At 46.1% G+C, this 16,189-nt stretch overlaps 1 long non-coding RNA gene across 3 annotated transcripts; it reads right to left on the minus strand.

Moving 5' to 3' along the window:
- Positions 1-2,134: 2,134 nt before the first annotated feature.
- On the minus strand, positions 2,135-11,878 carry LOC143686079 (uncharacterized). Of its 3 annotated transcripts, none has more exons than XR_013176883.1 (6): positions 11,700-11,878; positions 6,290-6,325; positions 5,616-5,759; positions 4,363-4,578; positions 3,363-3,503; positions 2,135-2,332 (listed from the first exon to the last, which is right to left on the minus strand). It is a non-coding gene; the product is annotated as an uncharacterized LOC143686079 (long non-coding RNA). The 3 variants fall into 3 exon arrangements; XR_013176882.1 differs by having other exon boundaries at positions 11,695-11,878; XR_013176881.1 differs by having other exon boundaries at positions 11,673-11,878.
- Between the last annotated feature and the right edge of the window lie 4,311 nt (positions 11,879-16,189).

Genomic DNA, 16,189 nt, shown 5'->3' on the forward strand with positions numbered 1-16,189 from the left:
ACAGTGGGGTTTCAGAGACAGAAAAAGCTTGTTGCTAGGCACGAAGAAGATCAGAGGGTCTAAGAGTTTGTCTCCTGAACTGCAGTAACTCTGACAGCTTTATAGCATTAAAAGACGGGTAGGTTTAGGGTAATGAGCACAATGGCTAGAGATGATGAGGTTAGAGAGCTAGTGATTGAGCATGCGGAGATTGATTACAGGGTCAGTCACAGGACGTGTATAAGGAAATGGTGACCTTAATATGATGATGGACGTGATTTTTAATATCATAATGAGGCACAGGTCACTTCTACGTTAAAGCTTAAGCTATTGCGCATGTCAGGCTGACAATTTTGGTTAGACCCAGCTCCGCCTGTCAAGATGGCTTTGGAATTGGAGTGACCCAAGGCCCTTCATTAATAAACATTAGGGCTGTCTTTAGTGATCAGAAGACTCTAAAGTTGAAAAACCTGATAAAGGGGTACAAGTGAAGGTCAGTCTCGAGGTTTGTACAATCACCAGGGCACAAGATAAAGGCTGTATAGTTATACACTCATTATCAGAGATGAAGGCCACTGAATTACAGTTCAGATATTTCAGGTCTTTCTCTCTATCTACTCTAATATACCAGAAAGTAAAAAGAAATATCTATATAATGATTCAGTAATCACACCCATCCCCTAAATCCTAACTTCGCAATTATTAACCCAGAACAGGTCAGAATGGAGACGGCTGGGGCTGAGAGGAAGTGTGGCGTCCCTTGCCAACATCACATAAATGTCCGGTAGCATTGGATCCAACTCAGCCTGAACAAACAGCAAAGAATCCTATATTCATCCCATCAGCTAACTGAAGGAAATTAGTTTCAACCCTCAGGGCTATGCAAATTCCATTTATTGAAATCCAACAAAAACACACCGAATAGAAAAAGTGGAGCCCAGGGGATGGGAGCTGTGGGCTCAGTCCCGTTTGGAGGGTAGGAACCGGAGAACAACTGCAGCAAAACTTCACCCTGTGGCTTCAGGAGACTCATCCTGGTCATAAGCAGCCCCAGGCCCTGCACCCCAATTTCAGACCCTGACCAGCAAGTGGCCTTAATGCACTGGGGCAGCCATCCCAGGGCGCATGGGATGGTAATGCTTTTCGTTCTGGAAAATGCGGTCCAAACCCAGAAAGGTTTGAAAGTAAACATATAGATGACAAAGTCTATCAAACCCATGGCGTTAATAGGGTTACATTAAATTTCAAAGCAATCTATATTTGGTATTGTACTGTGTAAGAAAATGCAACACATTAAAGAATCTGAAACTAGCCTGGTGACACCAAATTAGAATTTACAGCTGAACAATCATTTTCAGACTTGTGGTTTTAACTTGCAAGGTGTAAAATAACGTGAGTATGCTTGTAAACAGAACTGGAATGTCTACGAGACCTTGACATCCATCCTGAATATTAACCTCTTCGCTTTGCTTTTGTCTTGTGAGGTCAGGCATTTTAAAAGTGCTTAAAATAAAATATGTTGAATTGTACATTCAATGTAAAATGTTTCCTGGCATTTAACATCGTTGCAGTTGGGACTGATTTAACATTTAAGAGAGTTGGTGTCTCCCCACAAATTACTGTGCAATAGTCAATGAGAAAGTAAAGTAGGTGGTTCTTATTTTGCTCAATTTACCTAAAAGAATAGTGAGACTTCTAAATTGAATCCGGAAGCTTAAGGGAAACAAGTTCCTAATGTATCTGAACAGGTTGTTGACTTTGAAAGTAAGTAACAATAAAATAGTTCTTTCTGCACACAAATACCACCACAAACATCAAAAACTCACCCTGAGGGCGGGCCACGGTGGCTCAGCAGGTAAGAGTGCTTGCCTGCCATGCCTGAGGACCCAGGTTCGATTCCCGATGCCTGCCCATGTTAAAAAAAAAAAAAAAAAAAAAAAAAAAAACTCACCCTGAGGGCAGGTTCCACACAGAAGAGCCAGCACCACCCACAGCTGAGCCCACTGTTGGACTCTTGCCGAGCAGATGGGCGGAGTGGGGTTTGGGCAGCTGCTCCAGCGCCAGCCCCGGTAGCTGAGGCCAGGATGGCACGCACAGCCCCGCATATGGGCTGTCCGCCCGCCCGCCCGCCGCCGGCTCTGTCCCTGCCTCCACCACTCCCCACCCCGCCTCCCAGCACCAGGACAGGGTGGGCTCCCAACCGATCTCCCATCTCCGACACATGAACGAATGAATGGGTGGCCCCGTGTCCTTTGTTTTCTCATTGTCCGTGTGTGTCTCTCTCCCCATCCGGAGTGCCTTGAGCTCAGGTTCTATCCTACTCAGAGCCCAGTCTCCGTGCCTGGCACCAGGCCTGGGGAAAAAAAGCAAGGGGATGATTTACATAAAAGTGACTCCTTACTCGAAGGCAGTGCGGGGAGGATCACAGCCTTTGGAGACAAACAAATGTAAGTTTGACTTCAGCTTCTACCACTTACTAGCCTGAAGTAAACCTTGAGCAAGCTACTTAAGGTCTCAACTTCAGTTTCTTAGGCTGGAAATGGGTATAATCATACCTCTTACTGTTGTTTCTGTGGGAATTCAGGGGGTTGACAGGAGGGAGAAGATCTAACACTGAGCCTTTACATTGAGCCCATCTCATAGTAGGTGCTCAATAAAATCAATTTCCCTACCCCTTTATGCCTCCCCCGATTGTTTCAGAGGAAGGTCTCTACTCCCAAAATGGGGAACCAGCCAGGCTGGGGGATGGGAGCAGAAGGCTCGGTGCCTGGCTGGGGAGCTGACAATGCCAACAGCGTTGAGAAGATCAACAGCAGGATGTGAAAGAAGGTACAGGGCACAGAGGGAACTGCAACCCATAGTCCAGCCCCTCCTGGACCGCAGGCACCCCCATCCCACCAAGTCACCAAAATTAGGAGCCTGGGGGAGCCCACTGGAAGGGTCAAGGAGAGGAAGCACCTCCCCCACACCAGGAAAGTCAAGAGGGCCCCATTCTCCACTCCCACCCCACGCTCCACCTGCCACCCAGGGCCCGATCCCAGGACTCAACTCCAGGCCCAATGCCTCCATCAGCGCTAGTCCCAGGCCCACTTGCAAGTTAATCCCAGGCCCAACTCCAACAAAGTGAGAACTGAGGGCCCTGCAGGGGTTGAAGAGCCCCTTCCCGCCTCCCCTAAATCACAGTCTCCCCGGTCCCTTCGCTGCTTTTGTTCCTCCTTATCTGCCTTGTTCTGAGCCTCTGCCTCGCTCTCCCTGCTCTCTGTAGCTTGCACACCACGCATTTTGCAACAGACATTTATTGAGCATGGATTATGGGGGAAATGTTGAACTTATGTTTAAAATCCTTTATGGGGAGACCAGAGGGATGAGTCATAGAACCATACCAAACCCAAGCTGGCAGGGTCCCCAGGCTGCTCCCAAGCCAGCTGCCTCCTCCACGGAGAGGAAACTGAGGCCCACAGAAGACAGGGGTGCATCCAGGTTCACAAGGCCAGTGGTCCCAGAGTCTGTTCCAGACTATGAATCTGGAAGAGACCAAGGATAAGTGGGCCAGAAAACTCCCATGTAGGAATGTGTGTGTGAGTGTGAGTGTGTGTGAGTGTGTGTGTGTGTGTGTGTGAGTGTGTGTGTGTGTGTGTGTGTGTGTGTTCAGACCTGCATGCCATGTGCACTGGGGAAGGAGTTAGAGGAAAACTGTTCTCCCCAAATCCAGCTCATCCCAGGCCCAGGCCCAGGAGGAAGGAGCTAAGACAGCTCTTTCATCCACAGAAATTACTTTATACAAAAATAGTAGCTCCTTCTCTCGGCCCTTCGCCCCAGGCAACTGGACCCACACTTTAGAAAGTTCCTGTGACCCTCCTGATGCCCTCCAACCTCCAGGAAAGGAGTCCTTTGGGTCAAGGCACCTGCAGCCCAGGCCCCCCCTTCTAGACCAGCTCCAGGACTTCTGATGTCCCGCCCTCCCCTAGGGTCTGCACGGCTCTTGGCCAGGTGAGACCCCTCGAGGGCAGAACTCGCTTCCAGGAAGCACAGCCCTTGGCCTGAGTGCAGCCAGGATCCACTGTTCTCAGTGGGTGTGGGTGGAATTTGCATGTGCTTGTATGTGAGGCCCGGACAGTGGGTACAAGCCAGAGGTGGGAAGGGAGAGCCAGGATTCAAGGGACTCACTTGGGCCTCTTGTCCTGAGCCCCCCCAAATTTACATGGACCTGGATTTAAATGCTGGGAATAAGTGGTGAACAATTCTCCACGTGGGAGACAAATAATAAACAAGTATTCAAATAAAAAATACATAGTTTCTGAGAATGACTCAGCACTGGTCTTGGTTTACCAGCTGCCAAGACAAATGTGGGTTGGTTTAAACAATGGCAGTTTATTGACTCACGGTTTTGAGGCCGGGAAAAGTCCAAGATTGAAGGCATCAGCTAGGCAATGTTTTCTCTCTCCAAAGACTGTTCTGGGGCTGGATGCTGCAATCCGTGGTCCTATTCCATCACATGGCAATGCACAGGGTGACATCTTCTCCTTTCTCTTCTGAGTGCCACTCACTTCCAGCTTCTTCTCTGCTCAGTTTTCTCTACATAAAGCACGTGGATCATCTCTAGGATATGGCAGAGAAACTGAGTCAAGAAGATGGAGGAAGAGCAAGGTGGGAAGATGAACTAAGAAAAGCTTGATGTGGGGGAGGTTAAGTTTGAGGTGACGGTGAGACTCCCAGGGGTAGAAGCCAGGTAAGAAGTTGCATATACAGTCTGGGGAGGGCCACACACACTCACCCTCACTTCCAAGGGCCCCGTCATCCTGAAGAGATATCTCAGCTCCTGCCTGGCTGGTCCTGACTGCTGGCCCTGCCAGCTTCAGGTCCGTGTGCCATTCCCATGACACTGACCCCTCAGGGGTGTGTGTGGCAAACCCACTTTCCTGGGTTTCCGATGGGTGCACTGGGAGAGGGAAGCATGGAGGACTGGAAGCCCCATGAAAACCAACCAAAGAGCAGCTTAAACCCTGGAAAGTTCCCCAGATATGTTAACATCTTACCTGGACTGCTGTTTCCTGGGAATAACGATATCCCTGCAGAAAACTCTGCTGAGGGGCAAGCAGTTTTTTAAACTCTGTGCCTTTTTCTTCTTTTCCCACAAAAACTGTGTTCTATCATCCCCCCAAAACCACTCCCCTGTCTATATCATGCTTTCCTTGATCTATTGAGTTCTGGATTTATTTGCATCTACCATGATTGAGGCTTTTTTTTTTTATTAAAGACCTAGTTTTCCCTTGTTTGATGCTCCTTTTGTCTACATTATGCACAGATGAGTAAAACATATGGATTAAAAAATAAATAAATAATGGGGGAACAAATGTTAAAATGAATTTAGTAGATTGAAATGCTGGTGATCGGTGAGGGGGAGCGGTAGGGGGTATGGTATGTACGAATTTTTTCTTTTTTCTTTTTCTGGATTGATGCAAATGTTCTGAGAGATGATCACGGTGATGAATATACAACTATGTGATGCTATTGTGAGTTGTTGTTCATGTACCAAGAATGGAATGATCATATGGTAAGAATGTTCGTGCTTGTACGTTGCCATGTTTAAAACAATTTTTTAAAATAAAAATCAGTAAAGACCTAGCTTTCCCCACCTGGTATATGAAATCCCTGTCACCAGGGACTTTTTGTGGAAAGGATACTCCATTCCGGGGGGACGTGCATGCTCTGAAAATGTTTCACAGGCGCCGGAAGGGTTGGAACCGTCAGCCGCATAGGATTTTAGAGACCACAAAATGCTGAAGAGGATGTGAGAGAGGCAAACATCAGGAACCGTCCTGATAATCTCCGAGCCAAACTGTTTTTTGTCTTCTCGACATCGTCACGAGACTTTCTGAGGCCAGTACAGAAGGAGGGTCTTGGCGGTGGGGTCAGATGCCACTTAAGACGGTCCTGGGCTGGGCCAGGGCCCGGGAATGGACAGGGACACCGGCCTCAAGAGAGAAACACAGACTCATTAACGGCACCGAGCCGGAGGAATTCCTAAACGGTACAAGCTCGGAGCGAGCAGAAGCTCAGAAGGCGGGTGCTCAGACTTCCTGGAGAACAGGTGCCTGCCACAGCCCACGGGAGCGCGCCGAACCCCCCTCTCCAAACTCTTCTACCCAAGCAGCCCAAATGTCAGAGGAGAATAGACTCTGGGAGAGCCTCCTGGCACAACCACATAGGTTTGTTTTAGTCTAGTCATGCTCATTTTAGTATAAAAAAATCATTGTTAAAATTAAATATTACTGGGCAGGCCACGGTAGCTCAGTGGCAGAGTTCTCACCTGCCATGCCGGAGACCCAGGTTCGATTCTCGGTGCCTGCCCATGTAGGGGGTAAAAAAAAAAGAAAAGACAAAAAAAAAAATCATTAAAAAAAAATCAAATATTACTGATTCAAAACGGACTCTCCAGAAAATAAAATACACCCAACATATTGCCAAGTAATAATATAACGATGACTAGTTTTGGATGTTTTTGAGACTTATTGTGTGTCAGGCATTGAACCATCTGCTCTATATCCGCTATCTCATTTAAGCCTAATAAGAGCCCCGTGGTGGAGGTACTGTTAGTTACCCCACTTTCCAGATAAGCAAATGCAGGCTTCCCTTCACAAGGTCAGTGGCTGATGCTGGATACAGAACCAAAGCGCTCACTCCCCAGCACCCCTGAGGGGCCACCTTTGGGGCACAGGCATGCCACCATTTGAGAAACGCAAGAGAAGAAACATCCCGGACCCTGCTTGCCTCTCCATGCACACTCTCCAGCTCCCCATGTGTGCTGCGCTCGCCTGAGCCCTGCACTCCAGCTGCAGGAAACCACAACCCCTTGGAGTCCCCAAAAAAGCAGCAGGCTATTTCGTTTCTTTGTTCCTCTGTACAAGTTTCTCCCTTTCCTGGAATCCCAGCCCAGGTGTCCATCAGGCAACCTCCGACTCATCTCCCGAGAAACAACTTAAGAGCCCGTCCACCAGGACCAGCCCCCACTTCCAGGACGCCTTCCCGGATTCACCAAGCAAAGCTCACCCCACACATTGAAAATAGATGGTAATTAATATTTTAAAACTTTGTGTGTGAGACTAAAGCAAAAAATATTTATTGGGTACAAAATTTATATTTTGACTAGTGCATTTCCTCCTATAACTTATGTGGACAGCTTAATTGAACACCATAAGTACATGGAACCTTGAGTAGGGCATGAGAGTCTGTAGGTTTGTCCAGAGTGATGCCCCAATAAATCCCAGAGTGATTTGAACGGTGAATAAAAAACTATTTGCAAAATCCCCTTTGGGGAATGGCGAGAAAGGGGAAAAATTCAACTTCTCCAAGTGGAGAATTCTTGATATTCTCACAAGCAGTGGGGACAACCAAAGCAATAGGCTATGCCCCCCAATCTTGGGATTTGTTCATATGAAACTTAACCCCACAAAGGATAGGTCAACCTATTTAAAATTAGGCCTAAGGATCACCCCCAAGAGAGCCTCTTTTGTTGCTCAGATGTGGCTGGCCTCTTTCTTTCAGCCGACAGGACAGGCAAACTCACTGCCCTCCGCTTCTCTATGTGGGACAAGACTCCCAGGGGTGTGGACCTTCCTGGCAACGTGGGACAGAAATCCTGGAATGAGCTGAGACTCAGTATCAAGGGATTGAGAAAATCTTCTCGACTGAAAGGCGGAAGAGAGAAATAAGACAAAATAAAGTGTCAATGGCTGAGAGATTCCAAACAGAGTTGAGAGGTTATCCTGGAGGTTATTCTTACCCATGAAATAGATACCACCTTGTTATTCAAGATGTAATGGAGAGGCTGGAGGGAACTGCCTGAAAATGTGGAGCTGTGTTCCAGTAGCCATGTTTCTTGAAGATGATTGTATAATGATACAGCTTTCACAATGTGACTGTGTGATTGTGAAAACCTTGTGTCTGATGCTCCTTTTATTTACCTTATGGACAGACGAGTAAAACACATGGATTAAAAATAAATAAATAATAGGGGGAGCAAATGTCGAAATAAATTTAGTAGATTGAAATACTAGTGATCGGTGAAGGGGAGGGGGAGGAGTATGGTATGTATGAATTTTTTCTGTTTTCTTTTTATTTCTTTTTCTGCATTGATGTAGGTGTTTGGAGAAATGATCATGATGATGAATATACAACTATGTGATGAACATAAAAAGGATGTTCAGATTGTATGTTGATTGTTTTTATTAATAAAAATTTTTTAAAAAAAAGCTCACCCTGCCCTCTCTGGCCCCACCTCCACGCTGGGCAGAGTTTGTTGTCACTGCTCTGGGTACATGCTTCCAGTCTGCCCTGCTACCTCGTGACACCCTTCAGGCTACAAACTCGGTGCCCCCAACATCCTGCACAGACCCAGACGCACACAGCTTGCTTCGATTCGCCTCCTCCATTTTGCTTCGAGAGGCAAGATAGAGGAAGGTATAAACATCGGAAACATCTGAGAAAACAGCTCATCAAGAAGTATGGAGCAATGGAGTTCATCCACCAACTTTACAGTCCTTTGCATTTTGCAACTCGCTGGGCCCTGCTAGGACAAAGGAGACGTGGCTGGTGGAGAATTTCACCTGAAGCTCCCAAGAGATCTCTTGAGCCACGAATCCTGCCCCAAACCCTTGCCCTTAGCACCTGGTTAAACTCATTCTATTTATGAGAGGACCCACTTAGGACCCTCTGGAGGGTCACTATAGAGAAGTAGGAGGGGTTTTTTTCCAGTGTATTTATTTTATTTTATTTTTTCTTTATTGAGAAGTAAGAACACAGTCTTGCTTAGTGCTGTGTTCCTAGTACTTTAGAAGAGCTCCTGGCATATAACTCAAGAAACGTTAGTCGAATGAATGACTTTTGTTTGAAGAAGTGATGTTTTAAAATGATGGAAAGATGTTGGTGAGGCTATGGCACAGATATGAGTCACAGTGATCAGAAAGTACAGCGGTTTCAAGCTAGAATAAATGAAGAAAAAGAAGAGTTACCAAATTGTTCCCAGGAATTGATTTATTGAAAACTTGTAGCTATACGAATGACTTGATGGAAAATGGTTCAACCACTTTGGATTGCTATTTGGCAGCATCTACCAAATCTGAACACATGACCCAGGAATTCCTATCCTCACGTATACCCAACCGAAACATGTCCATATTTTCACCAAATACATGTTCCAGAATGTCTCTAGCATCACTCTTCCTGACAGCCAAAGTGGGAAACCATCCAAATGCCCAACAGCAAAATGCACAAATGAATTGGGAAATATTCACATAGTGGAATACTATTCAGCAGTAAAAATGAACCATCTAAGTCACATGCAGCAAGAACAATGAATCTCACAAACAAGGACGAGCCAAAGATGCCAGACTCAAAAGAGTAGAGCCTGCACAATTTGGTTTACCTAAAGTAGGAAAGCAGACAAATGGACCTGTGCTATATGAAGTTAGGGAAAAGGGAAACGACTGGACAAGGGTTCACCAGGGCTCCTGGTAAGTGTTTCTGGGACTCAGTTGCTGGTTGCACACGTGTGCTCAATTTGTGATATTTGACCTGTGCATTTTGCTGTATGTTATTATATTTCAATAAGATGTTTACAAATTAGTGCAGTAGGCAATCTAAATCAGCCTACCTGGATAGCTCATTAAACAACCCGAACACATGGAGCCCAGAATGGGAATGGGGGATTGTAATAGTGTATGGCTTAATTTAATACCCGGACAGATCCCAGAGTATGTTGAGCAGATAATGTAAAAGTATTGGTGGGCCACGGTGGCTCAGCAGGCAGAGTTCTCGTCTGCCATGCCAGAGACCTGGGTTCGATTCCCAGTACCTGCCCATGCAAAAAAAAAAAAAAAAAGTATTGGAAAATTCCCTTGAGGGACTGGAGAAAAAATATAAAACTACTAAGATTTACCACTGGGGAAACCCGTGATACTCTCTCAAATATTAGGGACTCCTAAGTTAATAGGCCAAGCCCTTGATCTTGAGGTTTGTTCTTACGAAATTTATTTCTGTAGCTGAGAAGCTAAGCCTAACTATAATTATGATTAAGGGTTACTTCCAGAAAAACTCCTTTGTTGCTCAAATATGGCATCTCTCTCTGTAAGCCCAGCTCTGCAAGGAAAATTATTACCCTGCCCACAACATGAACCATGACATTCAGAGGTGTAAGTCTCCCTGACAACATGAGACATGACTCCCAAGGATGAGCCTGGCTCTGGCACAGTGGGATCAACGACACCTTCCTGACCAAAAGGGGGAAATGTCACAAAATAAGGTATCAGTGACTAAGAGAGCTCAAATAGAGTTGAGAGACTATTCTGGAGGCTACTCTTCTGCAAGCTTCAACTAGATGTTTCTAACTGCCATGGTTTGCCAAACTCCAACCAACATCATTTCTGTTAACTCTAAAGAACACTTAGGGCCCTATCTGAGACTCTACAAAAGTTTCATACACTAACTTTACTTTCCAAAAACCTACAACCTTCAGATGGTTCCTTGGCTAGGTAAGTCCTGAAACCCAGAAGGGCCAGCCTCTTCAAGAACATCAACTAATTCCATCCCCTTATCCTATATTGTTGACACCCCTTTTCTACATGAAAAAAGTTAAAAGGGACATAGCCTAAATATCCTTAAGATTGGAAGAAGGATCAAAGGTGAAGGAGGAATTATAACAGAGAAGATAGGATTTAACAAATGAGTATGACTGCTGAATCATTATATTGATATTTCTTTTAGTCTCCAGTGCTTAGTGCAGCTAGAAGGAAAAACCGGAAATTGTGGGACTGTGACCCATACCAAACTTTGAAATCTTGTTCTGGAAATACTTGTTACAACGTACTTTGAAATGTATTCCTTTTTTTGTATATATGTTATACTTCACAATAGAAAAAGTTTTTTAAAAAATAAGTGCAGTAAGAAATGAAAAGACACTTCGAGTTTTGGGGGGTTACTCTCTGAAGGCCTGAAAGATAAGGTTTTTTTCCCTCCTTTTCTTTTCCATTTACGTTCCCAGGTGCAGAAGGCAGCGCCCCCGTGTGGGCGGAGGCTGCCACACGCACCCGTCTGCAAGGAGCAGGACTCCCCACCCCAATTTTTTAAAATAGTGTATCCTTCTCCAAATAGCTGAAATGAAACTTTAAACAGAGAGGTCTTTCTTATAGCTAAAAGTTTTCAATACATCAACTCCTGGAAACAATTTGGTAACTCTTTCCTCTGATTAGCTTTAATTAGCGGCTTGACCTCAGAAGATGATAGTTTCTCTCCGTGTCTTCCTCAGACCTACTGAACTTTAAGTTGCAAACCAAGACGATTGCGTTTATAAGCCCCAGGTTTTTAAGAACTCAATGCAAACGGGCCGCTTGGGTTTTAAGTCCCATGAACGGTCTTGACGCACTTGGAGTCCCCAAGCCACTACCCAGCTTCTCGGCTAACACACCTGGGCTTTCCTTCGCTCTTACAGTAAAAATAGGAAATGGGGGGCAGGAGAGGGAGGATGGACAAGTAAATTAGGGCACTGATACAGAGCAACTCCCCTTTCAGCCTATAGGGTCCTCCCACACAGAAGAGCGCGCCCGACTTTTGTTCCGCCCCAGGCCAACAGCGCCTCCCATCCCCACCCCACCCACCTTACCCCCACCGCCGCCCGCGTAATGCCAGCGCTCCTGCACCTCGCGCTGCTCCCGGCATCACCTCACCGGGCTCTGGCAGCCCGCCCGCTTGCAGATGGCCTCAGTAACTCCTCCTGTTTCCCTAAAGGTTCGATGCGAGCAAACCTACACCGGTCGGAATTACAGAGGCGCACACCGGCTGGGAGCGCTCACATCGGCCTGAGAGCACAGCGCGAGAGCAGTGGGCTGAGGGCGCAGGGTCTGCGCTGCGGACAAGCAGGACAGAAAGGCTTCGCCCACGCGCAGGCTGTTCTTCCCTTTCCCAGAAGCTGTTGCTTCGAGGCGAGGAGGAAATCCAGAGGCCCTTCTGACTCTGCCCCACACGGCCTCCAGGGGACCAGCTGGCTCCCCATAGCCCTCCCCCTCGGCTTGGAAACCTCTGGCCCTCTCCAGGCTCCAGGTCAGCCCTGAGCCCTAGGATCCCTATTTCAGGACCTCATATCTGCACAAATCTGTCTTGCTTGTCCCTGAGCCCAGTCTGAATGTAATCCGCCCCTCTGGATCTTAATTAATTGGTCTGTAGTTGACATTAGGTGCGTCCTACTTCCTGTGGATTGTCTCCTAGCTTTGTCTCCCATCCTCTCACACCCTCACCCACTCCTGGATTCAGACCTGCCTCTCCATCCCCTCACCCCCTACCCCCAGCCCCACCCTATCCCCAGCCCCACCCTTCTTGCCCCTGGCCCTTCTCAGGGCTCCCTGACCTGCCTCACACTCATCCTGGCACAGTCCACCCTCAATACAGTAGCTTCTCTTCTAGGTAACTTTCAATGGTGAAACATTGTGGCAGATGAAAGGAACTTGAACTTGTTTTGCTTACCCAAGGTGAGGTTTAAAAGTTGCGAACAAATTCCATGTCTAGACAAAGTCAGCAAGTGACCTTGTAAGACCCTTGTAAGTGGCCCTCTCTGAAGTCTGTAGGGCTCCTGGCTTCTGGTGGTGCTTTGCCTGCAATCCATGGCGTCCTCTGCCTCAGTTGTCCCTGGCGTTTCCCCCTCCTGTGCCTCTCCATGTCTAGTTCTCCCCTTCTTAGGACAGCAATCATATCGGAGTAGGCCCAGCTTAACCCAGTTTGACCTCATCTTAACTAATAACATCTTCAAGACCCTATTTTCAAATAAGGTCCCATTCGAAGGAGAAGAGGTTAGGACTTGAACATGTCTTTGGGGGCTTGAACAATTCAACTCATAACAAGGCCAAAAAACTTCTTTGGAACAATGAGATTGAGACCTCAATCCTTTCCCTTTGGAGGTTGAACATCACTAAAACCTCCCTGGCAGACTGAGATGGCTCTGGCTAAGACTTGCCAGCAAGAAAGGGTGTCAAAGGCCCTAAGGGAAGTCCACCATGAGTGAAGGAGGAGAACGAACAGGTGACCCTGGACCATTGCTAAGGCCTGGAATGGGAGGCAGGGGTGACCAGGTTTGGAACAGGTTGCAGGTGTGCCCTGACTACACGCCTGGAAGAGAGAGGAGCTCAGAAAGAAGGGGGCTGCAAACTCCAAATCAAATTTAAAATGTGGCTGCTTCACTTTTGCACCTTCCACCCGGGAATTTCTTTACAGAAAACAAACCACTAAGAATACGCCTGAAGCTAGTTTGATGGCACGGGGGGGTTGGCGTGCTGGTCGCTATGACGATGGCAGCTTCAATTGGAGGAACTTGTCCAGAGGGAAGAATGAATCTTCTCCACACGTGGCCTAGAAATGCAGAGAAAAAGAACAATTTTCTTCTCCCTTGGTGGCAGATCAAATTAGTTGAAATTGTCCACAGGGGTGGGCTGGGGTGAGGGTGGGAGTTGTGAAAGGAGAAACACTCCGAATGGGTGTAGCTGTCGAGAGCAGTGATATCATTTCTGCACTGGCCTTCTTTGCCAGTGCTGACACTTTGTAAATGAAGAATGTAATCAGTTAATTTGGGATTCCAAAATAGGAATCCGTTAGTGAGCAAATCCTGTTGGATGCATTCCTCGTTTGCAGGGCTTTACTACCTAATAACCCTAAATTGAATGGAGATAACTTTTTATTAGCGGATATGGTTGTTTTGTGATATTAAGAATTTTCGAAGATGGCCATGTATTTTACGTGCACCCATACAGCAAGGGCGTATAATGCAAAGTTTACAAGCATAGACTTTAATGACCAACATATGTCCATATGTTTGCTTCTTGGACGGCTTCTACATTTGTATAGAGGCCCCTTATGAGTACATGGTCCTTTGTGCGGCTCTTACCCCTAACACTCCCCACCTCCAAAAAAGCAATCGTGTGCTCTCACTGATGTTATAATGCTGGCATCTGGTCTCCTGGCCCCTTAAATGAGGAGGCACCTTGCAGCCAGGAGGCCAGTCCTAATGTGTCTGGTTAATGTCCAGGTGGGTTCGAACTCTGAAGTCCACAATAGCGCTACTCGCTCTCACTGAGGGGTGTGTGCCTGGCCACCTCCCACCTGCCCCAGCCTCTCTAGGCATCTGTGGCATGACCCCCATCCCACCCACCCACCCTACTGTAAGAATCTACCTGGGCATCTCTCCTGAGTGATCCAAGGCCAAAGCGGTTCTAATGGTGATACTGTCGCAGATCTGATCAAGGTTACGTTTCCTTGCTCATGATCTGGCAAGGCTGCCCTTGACCGTACACACGAGACTTTCAGCCATCAGATGAGTAAGATGGGTCTATGTGCTGCCTAATTATCTGACTGATATGGTGCACTTGAGATTCTGGGTTCACCATGTTGGTCAAAGTATCTGAGAGTAGTTCTAATGGCTTGTTTGGTTGGTTGACCAAAATATGGCTTTCATGGTGACGTGTACCGAATGGAATGGAATTAAACTTCCCTTGTATCATGTAGAGAAAGGAGTTCAAAAGTTGAGCCTCCAGGGGTGTGGTGGGAGAGTTGGAGAAGACCAATCAGCCACCCATGTAATGACATTGGACCCTTTCTTTCTTGGGGGCACCACAATGTATCCCCACCGGAATCATCACTCAGCACACAGGTGTGCCTTCCCTGCCTGCGATGCTTGTGCCAGCAACACCATCCATGGACCTTAGAAAGCCTTATTCACTGCCACAGTACACACAATACACTTCTGAGCAAGGGACTCATTTACAGCAAAAAAGCAAAGTGCAGTCATTCCCGAGGGAGAAATGCTTGCTCCAGGGTGCGTAATTGGTTCTGCTCATCTGGCAGCCGCGACATCCCCAAGGCCATTTTGGGCCCCTCCTGCCACTGAACAATAAGTAAATAAAGGTTATTGCACTGTCAGGAGTGACTGATACTGATTATCAGTGTGAACTTCAGGGTAGGGGGGAATGTATTTGGAACTTGGGATTCATGGGGCTCATCTTGGTACTTCCACGCCTTGTAGTAAAATCTAAGAAAGGCTACAACAGCTCAGTAAAGGACTCAGACCCTTAATGAAAGTTTGTTGTTTCTGCACCAGTAAAAGGCTCCTCATCTGCTAAAGTGCTAGCTGAGGATACAGGGAATGTGAAATGGGTGATGGAAGAAGGAAATTGTAAATATCAACCCCAGGCTTAAGACCATGACAGAAATAAGGACTGTGGCAAGATATGCATATTTTCTGCCTTACTTGGTATCAAGTATCTATACTTGGTATAGATCTGGCATATTAACCAATTATTTCTTTTTCTCCTTGCCCTTTGCACTCCTATTTCACATTAAGAGTTTTGGTGGTAGTTAACTTTAAATTTTAGCTTCTGGTTACAGAATAATCCAGGTGTGGTTATGACTGAACTAGAGGAGAAATCAGTATCACCCAGCAATGGATAAGGTGAATGATAGGACTTTTAGTCTCCCCTTTTTTGGGGTATCCTCACTGGAATGAAAAATAGTACCATGTTAGGTGGAAATCGTTGTTGTTATTGTATGAAAGTTAAATCTTGGTAGAAGGGAGAGAATAATATTGAACCATCCTCGCATTGCTTTTCCTAAATAAAGTCCTTTTGGTCGTAATGGTCCTAATTCTTTTAATATGCTGCTGGGTTCCATTTGATAATAGTTTTTCTTTTAGGATTTTTGCATTAACATTTATAACTGCAATAGGTAAGAAATATTAGTGTGATTTATATGAAGCTTTGGAAGTAATGATACAGTGACTTCATTAGAATAATGTGGAGGGTTTTTTCCCCCTCTTTTTGTACCCTGGAATGTATTTGAATTATCTCCTTTAAAGGTCTGTAAGTATTTCCCAGTGAAACCATCTGAGCCTTGTATCTGGGGGAAAGTAGTAGCTCTTTGAAAACTTTCTGTATTTCTTTTATAAAAATAAATCGACTTATATTTTCTCTTCTGAGGTCTTTTTTTTTTAATACAGTTTTATTGAGATACACTCACCATACAAACCAGCTGAAGTACACAATCACTCACAGTGATGGCTCACAGTACCATCACGTAGTTGAGCAAACATCCTCGAGATCAGTTTTGGAACATTTTCATTACTCCAAAAAGGAAATAAAAATAAAAAATAAAACCTAAATCCTCCCATACCCCTTAGCCC

Source organism: Tamandua tetradactyla, chromosome 6 (genome assembly GCF_023851605.1).
Source record: "Tamandua tetradactyla isolate mTamTet1 chromosome 6, mTamTet1.pri, whole genome shotgun sequence".
Classification (NCBI taxonomy): Eukaryota; Metazoa; Chordata; class Mammalia; order Pilosa; family Myrmecophagidae; genus Tamandua; species Tamandua tetradactyla.